This window comes from Sinocyclocheilus grahami, unplaced genomic scaffold (assembly GCF_001515645.1).
Source record: "Sinocyclocheilus grahami isolate Dianchi unplaced genomic scaffold, SAMN03320097.WGS_v1.1 scaffold848.1, whole genome shotgun sequence".
Lineage (NCBI taxonomy): Eukaryota > Metazoa > Chordata > Actinopteri > Cypriniformes > Cyprinidae > Sinocyclocheilus > Sinocyclocheilus grahami.
Window position 1 is genome coordinate 521,537 of NW_015506027.1, and position 18,495 is coordinate 540,031.

Below are 18,495 nucleotides of genomic sequence, written 5' to 3' on the forward strand. Positions count from 1 at the left end.
ACTAAAGTGGTATATTTCCTGCACATTTCTGTCTATATATTTCTATCATGACAACCCTCTGAAGATTTTAGCATGGTAATGGATATGAAAATGTTAATGTATTTGGTCTTGGTAAAATAGATCTGCTACACCGCTTCTGCTGTGGCAGAACAAGTACCAAGACTTGCTAAAGTCAATAGAGATGCTGTGGACAACACATTCCAGGGCCCAGTTTGCTGTTGTTGTAGATTATTGCTGCTGCAAAGCAAGTACAGGAACTTGCTACTGCCAATACACATGCCCACACGGTGCTGTGAGTATTTAAGACATACTGCTGCAGCACAAGATATATAATAATCTGAAGCAGATCTATACAGGTGGAGCTGGGGAAGGTGGAGGGTTTAAAAACAAAAAACTCTAAAAGTGCACTGCAAAATGCTCTAGTGAATGTTAACCAGCCATTTAAAAGTAAAGCAGTAAGCTCAGTGGCTGCGTATACAACATGAACCAATCAGCTTGTGCCAAGTAGTTTAATGCTGTGAATATCATCAGTTTGCCGTAACGACCCATAAGCCTGTGCCATCTAGAGTTTCATGATAGAATTTTCTTAAAAATGGTTATGTTTATGTTTGGGGATAGGGTTAAGGGCTCAAAAATCTAAATTGTTTATCAATAAAATGATAAAAGTGTATCTATACAAATACATTTATGATATAAAACATAAAATGTTATGTACTAATACCTTCGTATAAACAATGAGACCAGGATATCAGTATAACCAAAAAGGAGACATCGAGACACTCTGACCTCCGAGTGGCATTACAATGGCCACCATAGATCTCCTACTGTGGACACTCTGTTGAGGTGATATCAGTGTGAATGAAATTGAGCAATGAGCTAAAACTCTCTAACAGTGTTCAGCCATACCTTAACGTTGCAATGGCTCTCTCCTGGGGCGAAGGTCTCCCGAGCTGGTGAGAAAAATGGAGAAAGCGCCGCTCCAGCAGTATCATTAATCACTTTTACTTCTGTGTTTACCTTTTCTGGTTTGTTTCAATTACTCTTAGTGGGTTCCAACTTCATGAGCCATGCTACTGTTTTCTCAGAGTTAAGAAAACTATTCCCTGCTTGAATCATTTGGCAGAAGAGGAAGTAACAGTTGGTGACTAATAACCATTGATTAAATTAAAAAAAGAAAGCATTTGCGCACTTTAAGCTTGAATGCCTCCTGACCGGGAAAGATATAGCCAGTGAATGTAACAGCTTTAGGTGGAAACCAGGGAAAGAAACATGAAAAGACAAATTGCAGTCTGCCGACACATGAGAAAGAACTGCTGTTTCAGACCGGGAGGGTAGCTAGAGGAATCTACACTGGGAAGATGCTAGATAAGATCTTTCTGAAGCGGCTTCAAAGCTTAAAAAAGATTGGTGTTTCTCTAAGAAAGGCTTGAGAAAATTTTTTTATGTAAACATTGGAATAAATGGAGATTTAATGGAACATAGGCAGACTTAAGATACTGTTTTGGTCTAGTAAGGTACAAAATAAAAGATCAAAATCACAATCAGCTTTAGGCAAAATTCCTCAGCACAAATATGAAGGTCAAAAGATTGCTTTCATACCCCTTGTTGAAGCGGTAATTTTGCTGGACATTTTGAGTAAAGTTAACATACTGATGCTTAACAAAGACTTAAGATTAATGCATTTAATCTACAAGTTTTGTTGTATACCTTTGATGTGGGAGATGAAAATCATGATAATCTTCATTGTGGGGAAAAATGGAGAGACGCTTACACAAAAGAGCTTCTCTCCATCCAAGCAGATGAATGAATTACTTTACAGATTACAGAAATGGTTTCTCTTCCTATCTTCATATATTTTAGGGCAGCCGTGTAGAGGTAATTTTTGGCAAATTACACTGCCGAGTTTTAACAGCATTATGGTGCTGATAATATGGCTAAAATACATGTAATAAATAAAATAATATTAATTATTATTATTATTATTATTATTATTATTATTATTATTATTATTATTATCATTGAACATAATATATTTTTCATTATCATTCTACATGACAGCAATTTCTACATTCTACATGGCTACAATTTTCTTGGAACCATGGCCAAGCAAATCAAAACTCTTCAAATTTATTGATTTTTATAATTTTTTTCTCCCACATTTTCCATGATATTTCTATAGAACAAGAGCAGAAAAGTGGAGAGAGAAAGATGGTGAATGTGATCGAGGCCTTGCGAGCCAATGTGCCGTCATGCCAATTTTGATTTACTTGCTAAATATACATCTCAAGGGTAAAGTATTTGATAAGGCTACTGCGTTGTCCATATTCTTTTTTGTTGCCTTATTTCTCTTTCTCTTACTAGCAGGGTTGGCGTCCTTGGTTTTACTACAACATAAAACAAAAAAAGGTGTCCTCTTGACCTTCAAAACCAATTCTTTATGTGTTTCTGTACATGTGTCATGCAACATACCGGCTCCCAGTCTTCCTATGTGACAAATCTGTTCTCTTGAAGCCATCACTGGCATGTCATCTGACATTAGAGAATGCCTCCAGATCTGAGGAAATGGCTCTAGATCTGAGGAAACCTCCTCACCTCAGAGGTTTGGAAATTTCATAAGAGCAGAGCTAAACTGATTCCAGGCGAGGCAACAGAATTATTGGAAATGGAAAAAGCGGATAATGTGGGGAGGAGGCCACGGCAAATGTTTTCAATGGGACACTTTCTGTTGTGACAGCATATTTGCAAACAGAATTTCTGAGAATTGCAAACTAAAGGTGCATTAAATTTGAGCATGTGACACCTCCTGAGAGATTTCGTTGGATGGCAGGCCTTTTCACACTCTGTCAGCAGAAAATTCAGTCTTTGACATTAAATTCTGACACATTGTGTTGCTGAGTGGTTTTAGAGAAGCTAGTCTTTTGCCATTAAAGAGATTCACAGCGTCACCAGACATGACTGGCAACTCCCTTGAATATTCAACAGTCATATAACCAGCATGCACACCATATGAAAAGAGCTATAATCTATAATTCATCCCGGCTTCCTCTGAGTAGTTGCTCCTTCCTTCAAATGAAGAGCAATGAAAACCAAACAACTTCCTCACACAATATGCAATTAGGAGGAAATCAATTCACACAGCCACATATTCACTGATGTATTGTATGATTATGCTAATTGGAAAATTATGGAAAGATCAGGATGGCTATAACGTCTCAGAGCAGTTAATGAGGAGCATGATTTTGAAATAGATCATACTTTCATCAGTGCACCTTGTCTTTTATGTTCTCTCTGATATTAGGTGGCATACTAAAGATCTGTGGTAAACACTTTATAAATCAGGCTTTAATAGGTTTAAAAGATTCATTATGATCTTCTCTTACTGACATTTTGTATATGTGTGTGTGTGTGCTGAATGGCACTATGGATAGAGCTTTATACAGTCTTTCTATGCCATTTCTACGAGATATTACATCTTACATCTTATGTCTCATTAACCCTTCAACAGGCCATTTTGAGTTATGATATGTTAGTAAAATGTATACCAGTTATTAGTAAGATAATAACTAGATGCTGTACACTGAACCACAGGAAGGTAATACAGGTGCAAATGTTTCTGAACAATATTAAACATTTTGACTTACCATATATTTTTTTCAACTTTCAAAAAAAATGTCTTAACTTAAAAAATACATTTAGAATAACAGTCAACATAATTCATAAGTATTATTTATTTGTATTAGCATACCATATTTTGTTTTACCTTTGCTTATTACAATTAGCATTAACATTTTACTTTAATGTGTACTTGAAAATAGGATAAGAGAATAAGAGAAAAAAAATACATGTAATACCTACTCTTCAACAATGTTACGAGGACATTTGACAAAATTAAATGATTAGCATCACATAATTCATACTATTTTACATACTAGTTTTAAACTACAAGGTGGTTTAAAAACTGTAATGAGATAACATGACTGCATTATACTGCTATCTGAAATGATTAGCATAATTTTGTACCGTTTCACATACTTTAAAAACGGCAGTATACAGTGCATACTGTGCAGTTTACAGTGTATTCCATATTCCATTTTGAACACAGCTGGAGGAAAAAATTATTCTTGGGAACACACACAGGCAAATACAGTACTCTTTAATGACAATATGGTTGCAGAAATGTGGGTGGGGAGGTCATTAAAAATATATAATTGCAAAAGCTGTAGTCCGTTTCCAATTCAATCTTACACAGCAGTAACATTGGTGAAAAAATGTTGTCATGTTCAGTTCGTTGAAGGAGTAAAGGCCTCATCCAGTCACAGGGTGTTCACCTCTGCTTCTCTCTAGTGTGAAATCATTGACAGAGATGTATCACCATCTGAAAGTCTCTCACCTCAAACACCCACACACATACAGCCGAACACTTTCATATAAGGGTGGGTTTTCCACAATGTCACCCCATCCTTTAAAGCAACACAAGTATGTAAGTGTGCTTTAAAACAAGGTGATTTTCATCTGCTTTAGATCTAGTCAGTGTTATTTTGTACATCAAAGCTCTTTGAAGTTGTGCTAACGAGCTAACTTCATATGAACAGAGAGCAGTGTCACTCCACTGTAATAGACTTCACAGCTCCACTAATTCTCTCTCTCATTAGCATGCATGAGGCTGATGTTCTATACTGTAATCAGATAATGGGGTTTGTGTTTTACTTTAAAGCTACGACAACTGAGGCAGGAGAGTGGGATGATTGGAAGTTAAGAAGAGGCTGGCATTTTGAATGAGTTTATCACAACCTGACAGGTGACAAATGAAGTGTATGGACTTATATAGAAAAGTTGAATTTCACCTGGAATGCCTTTTGTCTTTTAGACTCAATTTTGTCTCTTAGCATCTAATAAAAGTTTTGGAACTGTTCACTTGCATCAGGGCTGATTCCATCAAGAAAAATATGCCAGTTGGTCTTATTTATATAAACTGCACACTTGTTTGGGCAGAAGGTATTCTTACTGAAAATTTCAACAGCTGCATTGGTTTTGTTGATGAATCCAGATTAAGGGGACTCTTTTCATTTCATAGACTTCTGTTCATATGCTTAAGAATGTGAAAGACTGGAATCGCAGGCTCATGTGAAGAAGCTTTGCAATTTGCCAAAACTGATGAATTCTGACCTGCAAATTATTATTGCGTGAAGAAGTGAGACCAACATTGATATGACAAAGTGTGACCACAAACTTTAAAGCTGCTTTCATGCCATGAAAATTAAGTAAACTGGGATCTATTTCTTCAGACACTTCGTTGCAGTGTCTGAAGAAATTTCAAACCTGTCCCACTATACACACTTTTGGTCTTTAAACTTGATCACTTTTAACATGATGTATTTCCTGTATTTTATAGGACACACTTACAACATAGTGTTATAATATTGCAAGTAAAGTTTTTGTATAGCTTTATTTGCAAATGTTGATTTTTTAATACTTCCCAATTTAAAATAACTTTCTAAATGTTTGTTCAGCAGGCCCTATATAACAGAGAATGCCATTTACAGATAAATATATAACATAAATATTTACAGACAAAAATATTACAGATAGTGTGGATTAGTGTGGATTAAAGGAATAGTTAAAAATGGCTTGTGAAGTGTAAAGTTGCTTGTTCGTAAGAAACAAATCCATATAAGGCATTTTAACAAAAAAAAAAAAACCATTGCTTATGGACAAAATACCTACCTGGTCTCATGGCATAAACGTACCTGGGGGCACTTTTTAGCGAGACACGAAATACTTACCAATAAGTATATCACTGCATTTTCCAAAATAAATGAACACTAGAGACAGTAAAACTCCGACACATTTAATTACTTTTCACACAGATTTACAGAGTTTCGATTAATAAAGCGTAATTTTCTAACAATTACTTGAAGAATATCATGTTATGACTTCAAAACAATATTAATATGCTGGGAGATTTGAAAACTGATGCTTTTGAACGTTAGCATTGCACATATCCAGCTTCATATCTATGGGTTTTCATCAACAGTATGTTTGTTCGGTAGCTCACGGAGTACGGAGACATACTTGAGAGGCGAGTAGCTTCGGTTTGAATCCCTTGTAACCACGGTTCGACAAAACAATTAAAATCTGAATATAAGGAAGTTGAAATGGCACGGTTGCATCAACAAATGCATTTTTTATATCAGTTTTGCATTTGTTAGCACTATCGGGTAGATTTAGGGTTGGGTTTGGTGTAGGACATATTTCCAACATGATAGAGCATTAACTTTTAGCTACAGTCCATGGATATTTGAATTCTGAATTGCCGCAATATGTACCAGAAGCAACATAATAAAAACACAGCAATACGTACCTATATCAATGTAATAAAAACGTACCAGGTTTCACGTATTGAACCCGTGTTTTAGCACCACTCAGTGGACATTTCTCTTTGAAACTGCGACGAAACGTGCAGTAAGGTACGTAAAAACGGTGTTACACAAAAAGTACACAGATGTACGTATTTTTATGTGACCAGGTTGCAAAATACGCATCTACAATCCACAATAACGCTTCCTCCTCCATCATCAGTAACATTTTTGTTTAGAACTATGCATATTAGTAAGCTTTATTACAAACACATCACTTCACAAGACATTCATTGATGGACTGGAGTTGTGTGGATTATTATGATGTTTTTATCAGCTGTTTGAACTCTAATTCTGACAGCACCCTTTAACTACAGAGGACCTTCTGGAGAACAAGTAATGCAATGCAAAATTTCTTAAAATCTCTTCCAACGTAGGAACAAACTCATCTACATCTTAGATTGCTTAAGGGTGAGTACATTTTCAGCAAGAGTGTGCCAGTATTTAGCATAATACACACCCAAATATATATTCTTATAAGGGTGTTGTGTGCAATGCCTACATCACTCTAAAAGTGGCATTCACCCATAAAACATATTCGAGATATAAATACAATTTATATTTTCAATTACAATCATGAATTCTGTATTAACACATTTCGGTAAATCACACTGTAGAGGATGCCAACACCAAGGTCATGTGTTTGATGTCAAATCCATGTGTGTGATGTACATGTAAAATATTTGCACACACACAGAGTGAACAAGACCCATTGTGATGCAGACCTGGTATCAACTCTGCCCTGTGCTTTTAACCACTGGTCCTTGACCTCTGCTGAAAGAGGACAGTCTATTTTTTGGACTAACTAGCAGCAGGTACGGTCAAACGTTGTGCGATCGCTCTTTTCCTTGGGGGCAGTGAGTCTGTCAGTCACTACTGACTGAGCAACCATCACCCTATCCACATCAGAACCATCTTTCTCACACACGCATGCACAGAAATAGCAAGGCTGTCATTCCATCAAGGCCAAGGCTAAAATGCGACATATCGATATGCCATGGCCCTTTCACAGGAGACATGTCAAAACAAACCGTCACTCACTGCACTGACAAGACACACTGGTAGCAAGGAAGCCATCAGAGACCCCGAACGCCCAACTCCCAAAAGAGCCTTCCTGTCATATCAAAACAGCTAATAATCACAGGCCTCACATGGCAGCAAAGAAAATGTGCAACACATAAATAATATGCTCGTCTTCATTAAAGGCATAGTTCACGAATAAACAATTCTGTCATCATTTACTCACATTCACGTCATTCCAAACCTGTATGACTTTCAGTTTTCTGCAGAAGACAAATGGAGATGTTTTGAGAAGTGTTTTGAAGTCATAGTTTTTGTGTGAGATACAGACAGAAATAAGACACAAAATCGTCATAACCACCAAAGCTCTCCTTTAGGGCTGTAGTACTCGAGTCCAGGCTCGAGACATTTTTCTATGGTCTCGGAGTCGTTGGTGTTTGCTCTCGGACTTGGTCATTGGACTCGCCACATGTTCTCGTTGGTCTCGACTGAGTCCAGCAATATGCTTTTTTTCTCCTTCAAAACAAAACCACATTTGCATGTCGCGCCTGAAAACGCATGGAAAACGCTAGGATGTTATTGGTTGAAATGCTCACCGCTGTAAAAAACAAACAAAAAATATTTAGTTTTATTTGTTGGCCCTAATATGCACAGTTAATTATTCATTTATTTATCACAAGTAATCATCATTGCAAAAAATAAAAAATAAATAAAACCACTGTTATCCTCATATATGTTTCCTCATATCGTGCAGGACTATTAGAAAGGCAAAATCAATGCAAATCAGTGGATATGTCTGCTATAATAGGATAGGTGTGTTAAGGCCAGTTGGAGCTAAACTCTGCAGGGCATTGGCCCTCCAGGATCTAGTTAGGAGACCCCTGTCCTACAGAGTTGTTACTTTGCACATGCTTTTTGATCATTACAAATAATAATGTAAAATGATTTTCTTAGAATAGGAGATATGCTGTCTCTCGCATCACATACTTTATCAATAGTTAAGTATGCGGTCTTGAAGAGGATCCTTTTTTTTCTCTCATTTGGACTTGGTCTTGACTTGGACTCGAACCTCTTTGGACTCGGTCTTGACTCGGTCTCGACTAGTCCTGGTCTTGGACTCGACAAAGCTGGACTTGACTACAGCTCTACTCTCCTTAACAAAAGTAGTGATAAACAACTCAGTTGTGATGTGATTGACATGTGTTTTTGAACAAATCTGTTGAGTAGGCCTAAATGATTAATTGAATCACTTAAACAGACATTGGAAGTTGTTCATCAGAGAAATGCTGTGAGAATCAGTGAATGGAATCAAAAGACTCAAGTCACCGCAATGAATCAAAAACACCATCATGGAGTTGTGCAGGTACGACCTCAGTACCTGGAAGACTAATTCACTGCTGATTCCTTTGAGATTTTGGGTTTTTATAATGTTTTTTTTTCAACTTATGAGTAAAATAAAGCCTGTGGTAAACACAACTTGATGATACTTTGACGTTTTGTTCTCCAAAGTAAACTGCAAATATCCATAATGAAAAGCAAATTATAAAGCAATTATATTGATTTTTGAAAACAGATGTTTCTAATCAGTAACTAGATAAGACTGTTTGGGGTGTGAGTGTGTGCGGTTTATGTTGTAGACCAAAACATCAAAAAGTATCGTCAAGTTATGTTTACCACAGGGTTCATTTCATTCAGAAATTGAAAAACCTCATTATAAAACCCTAAAGGAAAATCTTAAAGGAAAGAGCGGCAAATTAGTCTTCCGGGTTCTAACATTACCTGCAACACTTTCTTTCAATTCAACACTAAGTTTTAAGTTGGATCTATTCAGTGAACCGTTTGTTGGTCTGATACACAACCCAACCTGGACGATTCATTCATGAATAGGACTCTTCCAGTTCAACTCACTGATTTAATGATCCAACTCACTGTTTTAGTGAGTATTTATGTATGTTTCTTATTCATGCAGCATGATTTCAGAAGGCATGTAATACATTAGCGAATTAGTCATATGGACTAATGCAAATTTCTGTCATGAAACTCTAGATAGCGCAGGCCGATAGGTTCTAACTTGATATGGTTCTGTTATAATAATGTTTATATAATTACATCATCATTCACATGGCACAGCTGATTGGTTCTTTTCACATCAGTAGCCAATGAGCTTGCTGCTTAGCATTAGAAAACTTGGCTAGTGCTATGTCATGTATATTACCATGCTAAACTCCCCAAGAGTTGTCATGCCATAAATATAATTTATGTTACTTATGTGATGCTTTTGCATCCCTTTTTTCTTCAAAGATTCAATCCATTGTAAATACATTGACAAGAGCATGTAGTCGTCTTCACATTTTCCTCATGTTCCAAAGAAGAAGAAAATCATACGGGTTTGGAATGGTGAGTAAATAATGGCAGAATTTTCATTTTGATAGTTAAAACAAAACAATACACAAGGGGGTTCAGACTGTCCTACATGTTAATGATGTCATGCAGATCTAGAAATCTTTCCCCTTAAGTTCAAAACATGAGCCTGTTATCTAAGATTATAGGCATTTTTATTTATTTATTTATTTGCTGACCCTTTCATATCCAGTCTGTAAGAAGAAAAAGAAGGAGAGACGAGGAGAAGAAAGCACTTGAGTCACCTCAACACGCAGTTATGAGGCTGAGGACTGTAAGTGGTAAACACATTGATAAAACAATTTCTTTAATAACACTTGTTTGTCAAAATGCCACCCAGAGGCAGTTTCCATTATCACAGTTTCAACACTTTATGAGCCATCTTTAAATACAACCCACGTACAGCGTGCTGCCCGTGAGAGCATGCGAGAGTGGTCTATGATCTTAAAAGCACCCTCCCCTCAATTCTCCAGCGATGGTTTTAAAAGACCCCATTCTGTCTCATGGGCAAAAGAGCAATAGACTTTAGCTCTTAAAAGAACTGATTTTCACTTAAAAAAAACTGAGTTTAGCGCTTTTTCATCAATTTGCGTTTTTACTGTGTGGAAAAGATCGTTATTTTGCTTTGGTCACTTGATGTCAAACCCACAAGAAATTTAATAAAAAAGCACCTCAAATCTTCCTCGGAGGAGGATGTTTATGAAGCCATTGGTCACACTCAAGTAAGCATTTATGCATGAAAAGTCACAGAGTATCACGCTTTCATATTATATTCATTTTTTATGGTTATTATGGATACATCAGTCACATTATCATAAAAAAAATAAAATAAATTCCACATCAATTGGAATCCTTCATCTATGACATGATTTCTCTTTCCACAGAATGAGCCTGATGACAGGAGCTAAATAGTAAAAGGAGCTCAACATGCTTTTAGCAGTAACTTGCATTATATTATCTGCATCTTCACGTGTCATGGGTGAACAGTCCTCATTTGTCATAGAGTGACAGGCCCATAGGCTCCCCAAAGCTAAATGCATTATTAATACTCCTTCCTGCTTGATAGATTCAATAAGACTGAAAACCGGAGATAAAAGACACACAGTGATCTCTCCAAAACACAAGTCTTTCTGTCACAGATGACAGGATAGCAGAGGTCAAAGTGGATCTGTGGTTTAAGTTAAACAGTTCACTCACTGCTACAATGCCAGAGTGTTCCCAGCATTTTAACATATTGCTATGATTTCTTACTGGTCCAAGTCAGAAGAGCCCTTCAAGCTTTATGTCCTTGTTCTGACATGCAACAAAAATAAGATATTTTGACTTAAATCCATTCATTTTATTTAGACAACCAAAGCCTTGTGACTTGTGATCAAAAGCAAATGTTTCCGTACAGTCCGAACATGAAATATCAGATCCCGCCATATGTAACTTGCAGTTTGAGCAACAAGCTTAAAAAAATTAAGTAACATTTCTGTCACACGCTTGAGGTATTCAGCCAATCACAACGCACTGGATAGCTGGCCAATCAGAGCACACCTTGCTTTTCAGAGCGATGAGCTTTGTAAAAATCGACGCGTTTCACAAAGGCGGGGCATAGAGGAGAAACAATAATGTACAGTATGTGTAAAATAATGTGTTTTTTTAACCTTAAACCGCATAAACACATTTCATTACACCAAATACACAAAATAATGTTCTTTTTAGCAACATCATATGACCCCTTTAAAATTACCTATATGTAATTACATCTGTAATTAATTTCTGTAATTACATTTATAATTACACTGTTGACCCATCCCTTACACCTTAACCCACACTTAAACCTACCCATATCACCAAACCTGTCCCTAACCTTACCCATATCCCACCTCAATAGCAGCAAAAGTGCTTTGCAATACAATATGAACACAATAAGTACATTGTACTTAATTTTTGATGTAAGTACAAAGTAGTTAAGGCCACCTAATATAAAGTGTGATTAAATTTTAATCCAGTTTTTGTTCTTTATAGATCTTGGGTCTGTCCTTTAATGTACTGTAAGTCTAAATTTTTTAAAACTACATCTTTTCACCAGGATTGAAAAAAAAAAATGTTGTCGACTTTACTTTGAAACAATTTTCATCTAGAAACTGTGAACTAGTGAATTTCACAAATAATTAAAAAGGAGCAGCAAATAACACATTGAATTAAACATGACATTTTGAAGTAGTACTTTCTTGTGAAACATACTCCAATTTAAAACTTAAAAATTATTATTTTTTTTTACAGTAAAGCTGCATGATTTATTTAGAAGTTATGTGCTCAACTTTAAGTTAAGAGTTTCAAATCACTATCCCTAATTATGAGCAATATGTATGAGTAAACAATAAGTCCACACAAACTTTAGCTATAGTCTATCTGAAAATGTATAATTTATTTATATGTAATTCAAATCAAAGCGTCTTCCCTTCTGAGACCCTGAAACACAATAAGACAGGCTGTTAGACACAGATCGGTTTAAGAAAGGAATGGAAAATAACATTTATGCTAATGTTTCACAGACGATGAGCCAAGACAATAAACAAGGTGTGTTTTGGGTTTGCATTTCCTCCGTTTTACTGGCAACTCAAAACTAATTAACTCATTCTGCAGTGAAGCCTCTTGCAGTCTGCCTATTCAAATTCAATTAGAGCTAGAATTACTCAAAATAATAGTAACTGGCAAAACCTCTCTGGTATTTGATTTATTTAGCTTGATTCTAAGTGGATTTCCAATATCCTCCGTAACTGTCCTTTGGTTTACTGTTTCCCTTACCTCAAAAATAAAAAGGCTGCATTCCAGAGCAGCTTGGCACACTTTTCATCCTGCTGGTATGTGAAAGAAGCTAATGAAAATATGCAAGCTGTCTTCGCTGTTGTCGCATAGCAAACACATTACACTCAAATTAGGGCAGACATATTTGGTTAATTCAAGGTAGCAGAGCTCACAAAACAACTGGAAAACCCTTTCAATTACCACAAAGGGAGAGAAAAGAGAAGAAGTGTTTTCCATTTGTGTGTAATGCTGTGCTATGCACAGATAAATTCAATGACTGTGAACTCACTTTTTATTAGGCTTAAGCAATGAACTTAATTAAAAAGTAATGAATGTGTCTAAATATGGGATTTATAAATATGAATGTTTAAGAGTGCACAGAGTAAATAAAAAATATACAGATATAAATAATACTTTTGAAAAAAATGTACATGTAAATTGTTTAAATGATGATTGTTTTATTTTACATGAAGCGGGTCATCTCTTTGAAGCCACCATTTTAAAATCCTGTTTACTAGCCGAATACTTCTCTGTTTTTCTTGGCGACCCCCTTGGACCATAAATTATCCATGACTGAATAGTACTTTCTACTATGCAGTGTTGCCAGAGTTGTGGTTTTCCTGAACAATTGTATGTTTTTTGGGTGTTCAGCCCCCCCTCAATTCAAGTAAATATCAAAGATGGCGACGTCCAAAACGCAAAACTGCACAAAACGATTCGTTCAAGAATCAGAATCGGTCCCAGCGGATCTCAAGTCATCAAAACTCATTGAACTAAGAAGAGTCTTTTGTAGACAAGCCCGGTTCGTTTCGCAACGAGTGTCTCGGTATGTCTGTTTGTATATATACCTGAGTCAATGTTGAATTTACAGTGGCAGAAAGCTATTTTAGGGGACGTTTACATCACTAGCGTAGCCAGGAATTACAATGTGGGTGGGCCCAGAGAAAATTAGGTGGGTCTAGACTAAAAGACATCTGTTATCAAAATCGGCCATCACAACTAACAGTTACACCTGCTTGAATTTACATCACCGTTTAATCAGAGCATAAGTCTGTATGTCATCATAAGCAGTCTTAAGAAAATAACGATAAGAACAGCATGAGCACGGCGGCCACACCACGCATCTGACAGATGCAACACAACACATCATCAAATCAGCAGGACAGTAGTAATGTACAGTATGTAAGACCCATGCTTGGTCATAGTCTGGCTCAGCGGCCACATAAACCACATTAAGTAAACAACAGTGACTAGGCAACTAACGTTAGGAAAATGTAGATTTTTGTACCTGTACACTGGCGTGTAGGGGAGGTAGCCTTAGAGAATGGAGCGCTGCTGGTGATGGAGAAATAGGTGAATTAACGTAAGCACTAGCAGAGCTGTTCAGCTCCTTGAGCGTGGAATATGCGTGCGGGGACGTTTCATTCATATTCGAAGCCGGAGGGCACTCTCGCGCAGAAAGCATAAAATTGACTCATAGAAGTAACATGACGTGCCAGGAAAACCCTAATATGGACAAAGGCATGTATAATGGCATACAGTGATCTCTGCTGTAGCTAAGTGGCTGTTCGCAAACTTATCTTCATCATTATATGGCAAACAAGAAAAAGCAACGACACAGTTTATTTTTATAGATAAAGTATTGTGATTATTGCAACATAATTCACAATGATTAAGCTACCTTCTGAAGCAACTGACCATGTTGTAAACTGTAGCTACGCGACTGGTTTACATTTCACAGAAAGGCTTTTGTTTTCCTACTCAATTCACAAATAATGTTATTCTCCCTCGTTTGTTGCTTATTATATATAGCCTAATATAGTGGTGTGAGGTGGTGTTCTGAAACGAGAAGGCAAATCTTCAAAGTTTTTTATTTTTATTTTTTTTAAATCAAATGTAAATTCATGTCCCAGTCACATTTTACTGGTTAAACATTACTTACACTCTCAGAAAAAAAATCTATTTTATATTTAAAATGTTATATTTTATATTTATTTAAATACATGTATGAATCTCATCAAGTTAGTGTTTTTAAAAATTTTACATTGATTCCAAAATTATAACTCAAGGCAGTAACAATTTAAAAAGTATATTTGTCTTGTGAACTTATGTCCAGATATTCTTTTTAATATTATTATAAAAAATATTAATATTAACTTTTAATCACTTTTGATTTGATTTTTTTTTTTTTGGATCATTAGTCACCAAAGCTGGGTAAATATTGGTCACAGATGCGGAGATTTAAATTTAATGAAGATTACACACAAAAAACTCCCACAGATCATGTTTTCAGGCCATTTCAAGTCATATTTGGACGTAACAAGTGTGTGAGTTGTTTACTTTTTTTAATTAGTCTTCCCATTATATTATTCATTCAAACACTAACACAAGAGGCGGGATTTATTGCATGAACCAATCACAGACGAACATAACCAGTCATATACAATCATATCGCGATGGAGGCATTGCCTCCTCTCACGTGACTTTCCCCCATTCATTCTCAATTACGCCCCACTAAGGTCTCTGTTTAAAGTCAATGGGATGAAGGGAGGCAGGTCTCCGCTGTAACTTTACCTGTGGGTGTCGCTGTTGGACAGTGTTACTTTATAAAAACGAGTGCTTTTATACTTTTAATGTCATATTTAGTAATATTTGCATTGTTTTATTTTGTATTTTTGTAATACCCATTATATTCTCATCCAATTTTTTGAGGAGACACTGCCTCCCTTGCTATATATTTTGTAATTTACGTAGGCTATAAAATACATAGGCCTAGTGAAAAAATGTGCATACGACATAGTCTAAAGTAATTGAAATAAATGTAAAATAATTATAATATAAAAACATTTATTTTAAGGCACTGTGATTGGAAAAATAAGCTAGTTTTCTTTTGGGCAGGATTTGAGTCTGTTTTGGGCTGGAAATTCGTCAGGGACCTGACAACCCTGCTACAATGCCATCGGTAACTGAGAATATTTTTGTTTGTGATATTGCATCACACCACTAGTTGTCAGTACAAGTCCAAGGCGACTGCAGTATCGGCCAGTGCCGATACATACATGTTTGAAATATAATCTTCCGAAAAAATCCTACAAAATCCAAACATCTTGCATGCACAAATAATGTTAGATACAGTAAATGAATGTTACAGTGGTTTTTGGCACCTCATGCGGCATCCGTCAGTGTGCGAATAGGAAAACAGCCCAAGACATGAGCCTTTTTCTCCCTTTCTTTGAGATGGGGTCAGAATCAATGTTCTTGCAGAACTTCTTGTACCTTCCTATTGAATCAGACACATGCAGGGGATGAAGGCAGTGGCAGTGAAGATCGATCAGTCTGAGTCAGTAGGTAACAAAGTTTCCCATCTGCAGAGAAACGTGTCTCTGAAATGAACTCATGAATGATAGTAGGTGTCAATTAGCATGTTAAATTCTCAATTATGCACATCTGCAAATTTAGCAAAGGTTTGAACCTGTGTGAAATTCATTTCATGCATGAATAACAAACAACTCCGCTTTTCACAAGCTGTTAGATGCTAATGTCTGCCTTGTGGATTTACAGCGGATTTAATACAGTAGTGAATAGCATATAAGGCTACGTTTCTATTCAGCTTTCAAGCCCTCCAGGGAAGCAGATATCATTTTTTTTACGTTATTTATGAGTTTTTTGCCTTTATCGAATAGTGTAGAGAGACAGCAAAATTGATTTGCAAGGGAAGGAGAATAGGATTGTGATATAATGCATACCAGATCTGAACCAGCATCCATGTAAGCATTCCTGACAGCAAAGGGTAAAGCCTTATTTTCTGGGTTCTCAAAATCGTACCATCTCGGATGCCTTTAGTGATATCTGGCCTTTATTACATGACCTGGTAGATCTAAATGTCACTGTCTAGCTGAGTGAATACTGTACATTCAACACTATTAGGTTTAGGTTTATTGTATAGCGCTTTTCACAATACACATAATTTCAAAGCAGTTTAAAAGATTAGATTACTATATTGTGATATGATTCATTGCCTTGATAGAAAATTACCCAATTTGAGGTACAAAATTTCAGTCATATTGCCAACCTCACAGTGTTTTTATTTGGGAGCTGATAGAAAGTTATTTCATAATTCTTATATCACTCGTGACTTGAATCTTTTGAATGAGTATCAAGAATAATTATAAAGAATAATTTAGATTCATTCACTAACTATTTCTGAAGGTTACATCATTATCAGTGTTGTTTTCATATTATTTTTATAATATTTATTACTATTTTGAATTCGCTATTTTTATATTTTCCGTTTTTATTCGTTTTTGTTTTTGTCTTCAAAAAATGATATTTTGCTTTATTTTTTATTTCATTTTAAGTAATTTTGTTGCTTCAAATTAAGCTAATTTTAATAGTTGCCGATACCTAATTTTGCTTTGAGCTTTTGTTTTCCATCTAAAATGTTTATCAAAAGTCAATTGACAAAGCCCGTTTCTTGAGGAACCTTCTTCATAAGTGTAAGTAAACATTATTTGTTTGCCAATTAAGTGGCTGCATTTGAAATACTGTTGCTTTTACATGAAGATGGATATCAGTAACATAGTATATCCACTATTAAATTAAAATGTTCCATTTATTTTAGTGTTTATAAAGACACATTCTATATCACAAGTGTTCAAAATTCATTCACTGAGTGAAGTGTTATGTTAGTATTATTTATATACTATTGCAGTACTTAATATTTTGAATTAGCTTTTTTTATAAGTGTTCAAACCTATCGCCTTACTTTAGCCCGATTCACAATGGTCAGTTTATAATAATGATTTCTAATTTGAGCGGTACGGGTAGGTTTTCGCGGGAAATTCGAGCATGGCACTGCGTCATTACGTCACGTCTGTAAACATAAAGAAGTTCTCATCTATCTCATGTGAGGATCCTGCAGGTGGCGGATTTTTATAGCTTTTTCTCACAGCAGCCAGAATAATTAAATGGTTTGTAAATGGTTTTGGATTGTAATCTTTAAAGGATTATGTGTTTATGAAACACGTGAATGAAATTAAATTATATTCCAGTTATAAATGTGCTTCTGATTACAGATAGCCTGGGATTACAAAGATTTGTATTTTAAAGAAAACCAGTTTGAAGGGAGCATAATTTGCTTTTTGGGTTAAAATAATTTCTTAATATGAAATTCGAAGAGTATGACAATTAGATTAGACTGTGCAGCAATTGAAATCTACACGCTAATACATACTATACTCATAGTCACCAATGCTGATGTTGTTAACATTAATCATTTGAGAATAAAGTATAACAATAATAATAATTTGAACGGTTTGATGTGATATGAGCTAACCGATCTTTAGATTTAATCACCATTGATAGTGAGATTTATGGTAATGCTTTTTTCCTCAGTTGGTCAGAACAAACGTGGCAGACTTATTATTTTTTCAGATGGCAATATACGGTGAAAATTCTTATTTGGGTCATATTCCAAGACGTAGGCTAGAATCTGTGATTGCGAAGTACAGTAAAATATTAGTGGTTCAACAGATCACAAATCTCACGGTTCGGATCACATTATGGTTTTTGACCCACGGATCGTATAATTTTTCGGATCAGCAAGAAAAGAAAAATATTTCAATGTAACTTGCTTTCAGTTTATTACTTAAAGCGAAGTACTTCTTTGATACCTCAGCAAATACTACTAGATTAACTAAGAAAGTTTAAACATGATTAAAGCGGTCATATGATGCGATTTAAATTTTTCCTTTCTCTTTGGAGTGTTACAAGCTCTTGGTGCATAAAGAAGATCTGTAAAGTTGCAAAGACTAAAGTCTCAAATCCAAAGAGATATTCTTTATAAAAGTTAAGAGTCAGCCAC